This window comes from Equus caballus, chromosome 26 (genome assembly GCF_041296265.1).
Source record: "Equus caballus isolate H_3958 breed thoroughbred chromosome 26, TB-T2T, whole genome shotgun sequence".
Lineage (NCBI taxonomy): Eukaryota > Metazoa > Chordata > Mammalia > Perissodactyla > Equidae > Equus > Equus caballus.
The window spans coordinates 38190005-38202559 of record NC_091709.1 but is presented as its reverse complement, the minus strand read 5'-3'; the positions used below and the strand labels follow the sequence as shown (position 1 = coordinate 38202559).

The 12555-nt window shown below is 48.2% G+C and overlaps 1 long non-coding RNA gene across 3 annotated transcripts in view; it reads right to left on the bottom strand.

Moving 5' to 3' along the window:
• Nucleotides 1–2453: 2453 nt before the first annotated feature.
• The window catches only part of LOC138920923 (uncharacterized), a 25201-nt gene continuing 15099 nt past the window's right edge, over nt 2454–12555 (bottom strand). The window contains exons 5-6 of one of the 3 annotated variants that reach the window (XR_011432948.1): nt 5982–11714; nt 2454–4555 (exon numbers count right to left, since the gene is read on the bottom strand). This is a non-coding gene — a long non-coding RNA (uncharacterized lncRNA). Of the gene's footprint in view, nt 11715–12555 lie in introns of all 3 variants that reach the window. The other 2 variants (XR_011432949.1, XR_011432947.1) reach the window with 2 other exon arrangements.

The following is a 12555-nucleotide window of genomic DNA, read 5'->3' as shown; positions in this document are numbered from 1 at the left end:
GGTGGTAAATACACCCTTGATGTAGTGCAGCCATCGCCAGCATCCATCTCCATAGTCCTCTTCATCTTGTAGAAATGAAACTCCATACACCTTGGTCTCTTTGTGTCCAGGATGGAAATCCTGAATCTTAGTTCTCACGCCCTAGTCTGGCTTCTCTGCCTTTTTCTGCTGGAAAACAATTTCTCGTCAGCTTAGTAGCATTTTCCTTTTTCTTTTCTTTTTGTTTTGACTTTCCGTTTTCTCCTCCTCTTATTTTTCTGTCCTCATCTCTCTTTTTCTCCCCCGTTGTCATATTTTTACCTTTTCTCTCCTGTCTTTCTTCCTCTCTTCATTTCTGTTCCCTCATTCTTATCTATTTTCTAGTCTTTCTTCCTTCCTTCTCCTCTTCTATCTCCCTTCTCATCTCTCTCCATGTTTTCTCTTTCCTAAGTATCCCTTAAGATTTTCCAAACAACAGACGGGCCCATTTACTCTGGGATAATCCAAGGTAAAGACGGAGCTGAGGTCGCAGGGTGCTCAGAGGAGGCAGGGAGGACGACATGTCATGAGATGACAAATGGTCACAGAGGGAGACCCCACCTTGCACAAGGCGCCATGCTCAGCCCCGTAGCAAATGGGGGGAGGCTGGGGACACAGTGCTTGTGCTCAGAGGCCTGGCATCCGCTGGGGAGAGAAGACACACCCATCTGGAAAGGTGGTAAGACTGGGCAGTACAGGTGGTGACAACCAAAGGACAGGCAGAATTCCAAAAGTTGTTTGTTGCTCGATGATTTAGAACTTGTACAGGATGTAGCGCAATTGTAAAAATGATTTTCCGAGTTAGAGGGCAGCTTGTTTGGCTAGCTCATAAAGGCTGACATAACCACGATGTATTTAAGCACAGCGCTCAAAACACCTTTTCAGGTGCATCTACCTATATAGCATTGTTTATCTCTGCAGGAAAATTGGCTTTTGATTCCAGCTTGCTACCAAAACATTCCCACTTCTTCTCCATCACACCACAGGCAGCCCAAGGGTGGGGGCCTTGGGGAAGGCGGGGTTGGGTGTTCTGGGCACCAGTAACTTGCTAAAGTGCTAAGTGCCCTGTTCCTGGCCAAGCATTTCCTGATGGTTTGGACTGGGAAGCACACCTAGAAGTGGTGGGTTGTTCATAAATTAAGAGTTATGAAAGCAGAGCCCATGCTCCTGATCTAGATGCCGGATGTGTGGGGCAGGAAACAAAAGAGGAGGACCTTGGTGGAGGACGCTTCAGAAAGGAGGCAGGGGTGGAACTGAGCCCGTGAGTCCGGCAGGATGAGGTAGGGAATGGCACCAACCAGGACAGGGAGAAGAGCGTCAGGAAGCACTGAGAACTGGGACAGTCTGGAGAGAATAAAATCAAAGTTCTCACGTGGAGTCCTGAAGAAAAGGCTGGAGGGACATTGGGGGCAGCTGGCAGGAGCGGGGAGCCTGGGGGTGGTAGATTGGCAAGAACCTTGAGAAGAAGGCTAAGGATTTCAAACTTTCCTTCTGAGTCAAAGTGTGGATGCAACCCATCAGGGGGCCAGGAAATGAAGATACTGGGGCCGCATCAGCATTCGCTTTAATGAAGTGAAATCGAATAAAATGGAATAGACTAGAATAAAATAGAATGGAATGGAATGGAATAAATGTCTGAGAGGGTGTCATGTAGGAAAAGTAAACCTTATTTCACTCATCTTGTCGCGGGTTTTCCTGGGGGCGGTGTGTATATGCACATATATGTATGCACGTAAGCATGTATCTCTGCACATGCTTACAGATGCAGTGGGTCACGTTCTAAAATGCATTTCTTTGCTGTGGGATTTTGAGTAATGATGTGTTGACATGGATGTTTCAAGGTGCATCGTGAAGTGATTTGAGGGATTGGTTTCAGGGCAGAGGGTCTGGCAGGCAGTGGCAGAGGGAGGAGGCAATCAAAAGAGCTGATGGGCCGGCCCCATGGCCAAGTGGTTAAGTCTGCATGCTCAGAGTTTCCCAGGTTCAGATGCTGGGTGCAGACCAAGCACTGCTCATTGAGCCATGCTGAGGCGGTGCCCCACATGGCAGAACTAGAAGCACCTACAACCAGAATATACAACTATGCACCCAGGGGCTTTGGGGAGAAGAAGGAAAAAAAAAAGAGTTGAGGGGTGGTGACAGCAGGAAAGGGATGAGCGGCTGCCAGCCCCGCTGAGAGGAAGAGGGCCTGCTGCCAGGGGTCCAGAGAATGGAGACAAGGATTCCACGGCTGCAAGGGACTCGGCGGCTCCTGCCCAGGGCAGGGCTGGGGTTTCCAATGCCCAGTCCCAGGGGCCACCCCCCAGGCTGCTGGAGTTCCCAAGACAGCAAAGTGTGTGTGCTTGTGCGTGTGTGTTTTGCTAAAAAAAACCCTTATTTTTCCAAAACTCCCACTGTTGTGCATTCCATCATAATTTCTTTTTGGATTTTTGAACTTTTAGTTTAAAAAATGCTTAAATTTTAAATATCACATTTCAATAATTCCTGTTTCCACTTTATATCACCATGCACATGTAGGTATGACACCTGAGGTAGGTATGATTGTTATTCCAAAAAAACATTTGAGGATCAAATGACCTACTTATGTGTGTTGTACTTGAAGTTCTTGGAATGAACACAGCAGTGTTGGCTGTCATTATGATTTCAGGAATCGCTTCTCCAAAGTGGGAATATATGTGTCTTGGCCATGAGAGGAGGGTGATACTGAAAGGATTAATTATACTCTTGTCTCCAATGCCAATTTACCTCTGCACTTACAGGACTGAGCTAGAGAGCCCCGAACCCAAGCCGTGGGCAGGAGACAGCACGCAGCATAGTCTGGCAGGAGCCAAGGGTGCCAGCAGGGAGATGGTAGGGGAGGAGGGACCATGAACCAAGCTGAGGACTAGTGGATGACCACCAAGGGGGTCTCTGCTGCTCAGCACCCAATGGCATCAGAAATCTTGGTCACGGTGTGTCTCTTCCAATGAGAATCAAGATGAACGCACAACCTTCCTTTAAACAGAATCAGACACATCGTAGAATAAAATCATCGTTCCAAATACGATTGTAAAGGAAGGCGCCACAATTTCTGCCAGCAGCCTTGAAGATTAGTGGCCTAGTTGAAAATTCACAAGAATGGTAGACCGTAGTGGCTAAGTTTGACGTCTTATGTGCAACAGCCTGAGGATGAATTCCACCCGACGATTACTAATAGCGTGACTCTAAGCAAGTTCTTCAACCTTCCTGTACCTTAGTTTCTTCTTCTGTAAAGTATAAGGATGAATGAGATTATATATAAAACCCCCAGAGTAGTGCCTGGTCCATAGTAAGGCTTCAACACTTGTTTGTATCCAGCGCCATTTTACCTAAATGAAAGCAAAAATATGCAACATGTATAACCAAGTGTTATAAAATAATAACATACAAAGAACTCTTAAAATCAGTAAAAATAAAAAAAATACAATCACCCCAATAGAAAAGAAGGGGAGAAGCCTTCTTGAACAAGCAATTCTAAAAGAGAAGAAATCCAAGTGGTCGATCCACCTGGACCAAAAATGATCAACCTCACCTGTAACAATAAAAATACAAATTAAACCGGAATGTCTGAAACTGAAAAGACTAAAAATATTATGTGTTGGTAAGGATGTGGAGCAACTGGAATGCTCATTCATGTCTGGGAGGAAGTTAAATTGATACAACCACATAGAAAAGATATTTAGAATGATCTACTAAAACTGAATATGTGAACAGTGTCTGGCCCAACACTTCCAATCCTGGGCATATACTCCATGGATGTGAGTGCTTCTGTCCACCAAGGCATTACAAGAATGTTCATAGCAGTTTTATTCATTGTAGCTCAAAACTGGAAACAACCAAATATCCTTCGGCAGAGGAATGGATACATGAAGTGTGGTTTATTCACACAATAGAATGGAGTGAGCAATGAGAACAAGCAAACTACAAATGCACACATCAGCAGGAGTGACTCCCAAGGACGAAATGTTGAGTCAAAAAAGCCAGATGCAAAAGAGTAATTACCGTATGTTTCAATATATATGAGAGTCACAAACAGGCAAACTGTTCTAAGGTGAAAAAAGGCGGTATAGTGGGGGTGGGGTACATAGAACCTTCTGGAGTGGTGGAAATGTTCTCTATCTCGATCTTGATGGTAGTTATGTAGGCATTGCTATACATAAAAATTCATTGAGTTGTACACCTAAGATGTGTGCATTTTATATGCTATACCTCAATAAAAAGTATTCTAAAAATCTAAAAAAATATGAAGACAAAATGAGATGTTGTTTTCTTCTGTAAAATAGGAAGATGAAGGGGGCTGGCCCAGTGGTGCAGCGGTTAAGTTTGTGCGCTCCGCTTCAGCGGCCCAGGGTTCGCTGGTTCTGATCCCCGGCACGGACCTCCACACTGCTTGTCAAGCCATGCTGTGGCAGGCGTCTCACATATAAAGTAGAGGAAGATGGTCATGGATGTTAGCTCAGCACTGGTCTTCCTCAGCAAAAAGAAGAGGGTTGGTTGCAGATGTTAGCTCAAGCCTAATCTTCCTCAAAAAAGAAAAAAAGGAAAATGAATAATACTTTGTAAATGAACAATCCTCAGTGTTATGATCTTATTTAGTGGGGAGGACGCTTAGTACAACATTTCAGAAGGGCATGTGATCTTATTATCAAAAAGTCTTAAAAATGCCCATCCTGGAGCCAGCCCTGTGGCCTAGTGGTTAAAGTTTCACCCACTCTGCTTTGGCAGCCCCAGGTTGCAGGTTTGGATCCCAGGCGGGGACCTACTCCACTCGTCAGCCATGCTCTGGTGGCATCCCACATACAAAGTGGAGGAAGATTGACACAGATATTAGCTCAGGGCTAAACTTCCTCAGTCAAAAAACAAAAAAGGAGGAAGGATGGCAGTGGATGTTAGCTCAGGGCAAATCTTCCTCAGCAGAAAAAAAAAAAAAAAAAAAGCAGATCCCTAAACTGAGCCTGTTCACCTGTAGAAACTTATCCTAGGAAAATAATCAGACAGATGTACAGAGATACGTCTTCAAGGATGTTTGTCACTTCATTGTTTATAACAGCAAAAAAAAACTGAAGCACCTAAATGTCACCCAACAGAGGACTGAGTAAATAAACATTGCCACATGTATGTGATAGAATATATTAAGCACCCATTAAAAAGGACGGAAAATGATAGTTAATGGAATGGGAAATTCAGCAGATGAAGAGAAAGATGACAAAACAATGAGCTTTTTATAGAACCTATACATTATACTACCTATACATTTTTATTTAAAAGAAAAAAATATATATATAAAAATAGATATCAACCAAATGAGACAATTGTTCTTTCTGAATAGTGGGATTGCGGACAATGTTAATTTTGTTCTTGGTACTTTCTCTGTTTTCTAAACTTTCTATTAACAGAAAACCCGATCACGCTTGAAGAAAATACACTATTCTTGTAAGAAATATGTAGAGAGTTAAATGAAGAAAATCCTAGAGAGCAGTGCTCTTTCCTGCTATGTTTAGTATCAATGTGCAAAAAAGGGCGGCCCCCTGCAGGGTTACGGTAGGGTTGGAAGAGACAACAGATGAAAATATAAGACATGAAATAGACAGCTTGGAGAAGCTACTGCTTCCCTAAGACCACGGGCACGCACGCGCGCACGCACGCACGCACTCTGACCCTCTGGCCACACCCATTGATCTAACCAGATCTATCCAAACTCCTGGGAGTTTGAGGTTGGACGGGAAAGACCCAGACACCAAGAAATTGAGGCCGGGTCACGTAAAGGGCAGCTCTCCGGAAAGAGGCGCAGCTGGGCATGGAAGGGGCAACTTAGCCTGCTGATGCCACCTCTGAGCCCGTGAAACCCCAGTCTCCTTCCAGGACATTCCCAGTTTTAATTACACTTTGATTAAACTGATAAGCCAGAATCCATTTCAGTGGTTTGTAATAAAAAAGGACCTCACCGACTACACAGCTCTTCTGCTGAACTGGGCAGCCTGCCTCCGTTCTCCGGTCCCTTCTCTCGTGCATCCGTGCTCTCAGAAAACGTGTGGCAAAGACAGGCCGTAGGCAGCGTCTGTGCTCAGCGTTTTTTGGACTATCAAGTGGAGAAAGTCACGGTCTTGTTCTTGAGGTCGTAGTAATCCAGCTAAGGGAATTGTAGAGACTCTCAAAAAACTAAGTGAGGCAGATTTATCGAGCTATGGGAGGCCATGGTCTGCACGTGAAGGGACCCTGCACTGCGAAGACGCGCACACGCCCAGCCTGGGAAGGAAAACACCACCTTGGATCGGGGGTTCCTGTTTTCCCTCACAGCCCTTTGCAGTGAGTCTAGACTTTGTAAGTTTCTTCCGTGATTTCTCTTGCTCCTCCATTTAGATGCGAAAAAAAACTATGTACAGCATCTACAAAAATTACTAAGGGCAGCAGAGTGTGTCAAACGCCCTGCTTTATAGGAATTGACTTTTTAATTCTGTTACCACGGAGGCGAATATCTTAGGTTAGGTCAGCTTTGGGGGTTTGCCTTTAGGATTTTGCCTTTGTACCCATTTCAGCATTCCCACCTAATCGGAAGGAGGGAGGGCGGAAGGAGGAGAGGAGGAAGGGAGGCGGCGGGCTTTCGAGAGAGAAGCCCTGCCCTCCTGGTCTTCACTTCCGGCCCTGCACCTCTCTTCCTGCTGCTCTGGGATTCTCCTGCCGCTCCCCCCACATCCTCAGCCGCTTCACCGGGTCTTGGAGAAGTTCAACTGAGATAATGTCAGATGTGAAAGTTCTTTGTAAACCAAAGCATCAACTCCACGTTCGAGTGTTTCCATTATTGCCTATGACTTTGCTCCATCCGTGCAGGGTTGTCTCCCCTCACCCCTGCTTCCCACAGGTGAAGATGAACCCAGATGCTACTCAACCCCGGGCCGAGCTGGCGTCCCACATGGAGATGCTGCTCACTTATGTGGGCCCGGGCAGGGCCACAAAGCCACCAAGACACCCATCAGCTTATCTCAGCCAAGCATAGAGTCTTTAAGGAACCAGCACCCCTGCAAATTCTCAGCCACCACAGGGGGCCTGTGACTGGATGTGTGAGAGGGACGCACGCCGAGGGTGACTAAGCCCTTTGCTGGCACTCTGTGGGCAGCTTGGTGTGCTTGCGATCAAGGATGTGTTTCCAAGTGGGTTCACCCACGAGACACTTCTTTGAACCTCAGGGGTGGGGTGGGTTGTCTGTATCACCGAGGAAGGTCACCAGAGTGAACTTGATGACTTGAAAGAGATACTCAGAAGAGCCGCAATAAAGAGCTCCCCAGACTGGAAACAACAGAACTCGCCACTTACACAGCACTTTTCATCTTCAAAGCCCAGAACCTCAATTAAGTAATTAATAGGTCTGGTCATGTTCGCAGCTCTCTAAAAATGAGACTGGAGGAGCTCTGGCTTTCCCTCCAAGAGAAGTGCTTTCCTGTCAAGCCCAAAGAAGCTCCGGAGAAGGCAACCAGTAATCCAATAACCATTCCCCTTCTGGAGGAGAGTCCCGGATCAGCTCTGCGTTTGCAGGGAATGCCCCAGAACCACCTCCAGACATTGTGGTTTGCTGCCCCCTTGAGGTTATTCTGAGGATAACAGGTAAAGGGGGACAAACAATGCGTCCAGTAATGGGAAGAAAACAGCCGTTTTTGTCTGAGAAGGAGTGTCTGGCATGCCCAAGACCTTAAAGAGAGGAAAATATTAACCCAGGGCATAATAAATCCTCTCTCTTTTTAGTCAAAACCTAGACGGCCTGTGTTGATATTGAGTTAACAATTTCCATGGACTAATACCTTCCGAATGAAATGAAAGAGTTCTTGAATTAATGGATGAAAACTCTCCTTCGCACATCAGAGGACTAAAGGAAGGTAATTGCCCTCGATATTTATTTTCGATTTGGAAAATCCAAAGCCAGAAAGCTTTGAAGAAGTCAAGATCTGATTATAATTCTAGGCTTGGTGCCAGCAGGATAAATTGTCTGGCGACTTTTTGCAGAGTTATCGACTCCATTTGCATCTGCTGCCAGTGGCCCAGCGTGGTACGACAGCGCTCAGAAGAGGGTGCCATTCCGACATCACTGACAAAATGCAGTGTCAGTGCTGGGGCTTCGGGACTGCCCCCCGCTGATCATAACCCATTGCTTCAGGGGGCTGCCAGCACCTCGATCTGCTAGAAGAATCTTGTGTTGGGTCCTTCCATGAGGAGTCTTTGGTCTCTGTATGATATGAAGGCAATCTGCCTCCCTGTTCCCATGATTTAGTGCTCTGGGCTGATGTATCTGGGTACTTCTTGCCCTAGACAAATATTTTTTAATAAATAAAAAGCCCCACCCCGCGCGCATGCACACAAGCATGCACAAAGGGTGTGCCCCAAGCTAAATGCTCTTCATTCAAGTTTTAGATTCATAGGACTTTCAACATGGCCAGGCCTGGTGTCATGGGGAACGGGCCTGCAGTGGTTCCCAGGGGCAGGGAGAGATGGGTCCCAGTGAGCACACTTCAGGACAGTTGGAGAACAGCCAGGAAAGGGCCCATCAGCCCCGCTAACTGGATGCCAGCCAGTAGAAGAGACCCTCATGGTGGGGGTCAGTGGGATACATGTCTGGAGCAGGGACGCGGCTGACTGGGGCTCCCCTCCTCTGCCTACCCCCAGAGCTCAGGGGGGTGAGGTGTTGGGGGTGCTGGAGACGGGGCTTATGGCCAGAGAAGCACAGAGATGATCAGCAAGGAGCAGTCACATCCTCACAAATGGAAACAGCCGTCCCAATTGTCTAGCAATGAAGCCACAGCCGTTGGAGCTGGGTGTCCCCAGACTTTGATCAACTGAGGGGCTGCAAGGCAAAAGGAAGCAGCTCCTGGTCCAGGCAGATGACCTCATCCAAAAGCAGTCCTTTCCAGCTGACGCCCTGAGTGACCCACATGCTCTCCCGGAAAGTCCAGCCTTAAGACGACGCAGCTGCCCGTCATGGAGCAGGTTGCCCAAAACCGCAGGGGGGAAAAAAAATCCAATAACCAAATCCCGATGACCCCACCCTGTCTGCAGTTACTCAGAGCTGGCTGGCCGAGGGCCAGGGAGCAGACCCAGTCAGGCTGAAGTCTATCCAAATTCAATTTTCAATTGAAAATGGAAACAAGTCAAGCCAAGACAAACTCAGAGCCTGACTTAGCAGCAGCAGCTGCCATGGCAAAGGCATTGTCATGGGGGCGCCAAAGGTCGGCCTCCACCATCCCAGGGGATCGTTTATGCCACCACTTCCAGACACCACTCAAGCCCCTTTCATATAGAAACTGACTTACCGCATCACCGCTCTGTGAGTTACTGCTAAGGTCCCCATTTTGCAGGTGAGGAAGCTAAGGCACCAGGAGGCTAGGTGACTTCCCTAAGCTCTCACAGGAGATGGTGGGGCATGCCTGAACCTGGGGTCTGGCTGCAGACCAGCCTCCCAGGGCCAGGCTCTCCACCGCCCCCAGCACCGTCGCCAGCTGCCGGCTCCAGGGGGGTGAACGAGGGTTTGCTACCAGAGAGGTCTGCAGGTCCCCCTGTCCCCCTCAGATACTGACAGTGTGTTTGGTTGTACCTGACATGTTCCCGGGAGCAAAGCTTCGTTTCCAATGTCTGGTGTCCTGAAGACGACACTTCGGTGTCCTGAAGGTGGCATCTTGAGGCTGCTCTTATCTCTGCCTCGGGTTCACGTCTGAGGGAGAAGCTGGTGCCCCGCTGCCCGTGCCAGCCCCCAACACAGAGCCACATGAAGCCCGGTGCCACAGGGGACTCCCGGGGGCAAGTCAGCGTGCTGCGTGGTTCTGCAGCGGCTCTTAGCTGTGGCGCCTGCACAAGGAGATTGACTGCTCTGAGCCTTTTCCCTCCTCTGGAAGCTGCCCTCCATGGGGCTAGGCATCTGCATTGGGGGGAATTTTAAAAGACTGATGTAGAAAAAAATATAATACCTATCTCCTGTGGGAGTTACCAGCCTATTGTAAAGGGAACCTATCCCTCTGTTTATCAATCTGTTTATCTATCTACCTGTCATCTATTTATCTATATCTATCTGTCATCTATCATCCATCCTTTGATATATTTTTCTTTCCTTCTTTCTATCAATCTGTATCATTTATCTATCAATCATCTATCATTTATCTGTCTATATCATCTATCATCCATCCATTTATCCATCTACCTTTCTTTCTATCAACCTATCTATCAACCATCTATAATTTATCTATGTATATCATCCATCATCTACCTACCTATCATCTACCTATTACCTATCTATCTATCAATCTCTATCTGTCATCTGTCTACCTATCTACATGCACACATCTCAGATGTTCAAGCTGTTGAGTAGAATTTTGATTGTGAGTTCTCAAGAACACCTGGGTTAGAGTCCAGTTTCTGGAAATCACTAGCTGTGTGGCCCTGGATAAGTAACTTAACATCTCTATGCCTCTTTTGTTTTTTGCATCCATCAAATGGGAAGCACAAGAATGCTTATCGAATTGGATAGTTGCAAGGACTCAATCAAGAAATGGATGTGAAAGGTTGGTCTGACAGCCCGTAGCCTGTTAGCTCTTGATACGTGGGAGGGCAGCTGCTATGGGCTGGAGCAGGGGCCCAACCTTACTGTGCCCTGAAAGAGACAGCCCAGGGATGTGGGCAGCTTTGAAAGCAGTGCTTTTGGGGAGAGCTCTGGCCTGTACCGGCTGGCCTGAGCTAATTTTTAGTTTTCCTGGAGGGAGCAAAGGCCCCAAGACAAATCGGACGTGGCTGCCAGAGAAGAGAAACTTGAAGAACACAGCTGAGGTTGACACTATGTTCTGGAGAACAGTGAAGACGCTGAAACAGAGCAGGGAGGGTGCAGGTGGGGGACCAGGATGGGGAGCTTAAAATCGCCCGCCGTGGGTCAGCCAGGTGGGACCTGACTCAGATCCCAAAGAGATGCTCTTGCTGGGCCTCAGGACCGCTGTGAGGTGCCCCCTGTGCGAGTCGCAGTCACAGACCCGTGCAGGAGGATGAGGCCCGAGTCTAGAGCATTTCTGGAAAAACCGCTATATATCCTTGAGGATTAGGGCACACTGGGACTGGCTGACTTCCTGCTCCCCGTCTCCACAGCACTGGGCGTGTCCCCTGGCCCTGAGCACAGTGGATGTCTACAGAAGGATCGACAGGGGCATCTGGCGTTGGGCCCTGAGTTGGGGCTGCTCTTTATGTTGCTTCAGGGTTTGCAAGCAGAGTGAGCTTTGGGGAATGTGTCACCTGTTGGGTGACAGAATGTGACAGCAGGCATGCCCGGCTGCCCTACGGGGTGGATCAGGAGGTCCCCTCTGAGGGCTGCACCACGGCGGGAAGCTGGAGAAGGTGAGATCGGCTTCAGTCTCTCGGGGACCCACCTTGGCAACACGTGCTCACAGTGTTCGCTGAACCGCTTCACAGACATTGTGCAGGCTGGACCCACAGACAGGGCGGGGCAGGAGGATCCATCACAGGGAGGACTGAGCATCACCCAGGCCCGAGTGGGACGCTGCGCCTGGCCGCTTCCCAGCCGTGATCCTTGGGACAAATTTCCTCACTCCCCATCTGCAAGTCGGGACAAGGTGACAAATAGCTTCCTTGGAAGTTTCTTCTTGGCCTTTTCTTTCTTCTAGAGAGTCCTGGTGTCAGGAACCTGGATGGACGCTTGTCTGAGAAAGAGGGGGAGTTCAGGGCTAAGGAGGCATCGCAGAGTCCCACCAGGTCCCGGCAGGAAGGGCTCAAGAGACTTTTTAGCTCAGCGATTGTCAGTTATTTTGCACACAGGAATTACCTGGGATGCTTTCTCTACTCGTTTCCTGGAGCTGCTTTAATGAAGTGCCACATGCTGGGTGGCTTACAGCAACAGAAATTTATCCTCTCCAGTTCTGGAGGCCAGAAGTCTGAACTCAAGGTGTCACAGGGTTGGATCCTTCTGAGGCTGTGTAGGCTCCTTCCTTACCTCCCCCTAGTGTCTGAGAATGACCGGCACTCCTTGATAGTCCTTGGCTTGTTGCTGTGTCGCTCCAATTTCTGCCTCTGTCGTTACACGGCCTTCTTCCCTGTGTGTCTGTGTCTTTCCTCCTCTTCTTATAAGGACACCAGTCATATTGGATTAGGCCCCCCCTTACTCCAGTGTGACCTCATCTTCACTAATCACACCTGCCACAGCCTTATTTCCAAATAAGCCCACATTCTGAGGTCCTGGGGGTTAGGACGTCAACAATCTTTCTGAAGGACACAATTCAACCCACAACGTGTGCTAAGAAAAACAGATTCCTGGTTCTCACCCACAGAGAATCTGTATTTTTAATGAGGCTCTACCCTGTCCCCCCCAAAGTGGTTCTGATACAAGAGGCCCATGGACCAGACTCTGAGAAAGCCCCACCTGATAGATAGGTGGAGGTACACAGGTGACATGGGTCACATCCCTCGATTCTCCATCCAGTGCTCCTTCTGCAGCCCCAGAGGAGGCACCTTCTACCTGTTTGAGGCAAGAGTCACCTTGCAACA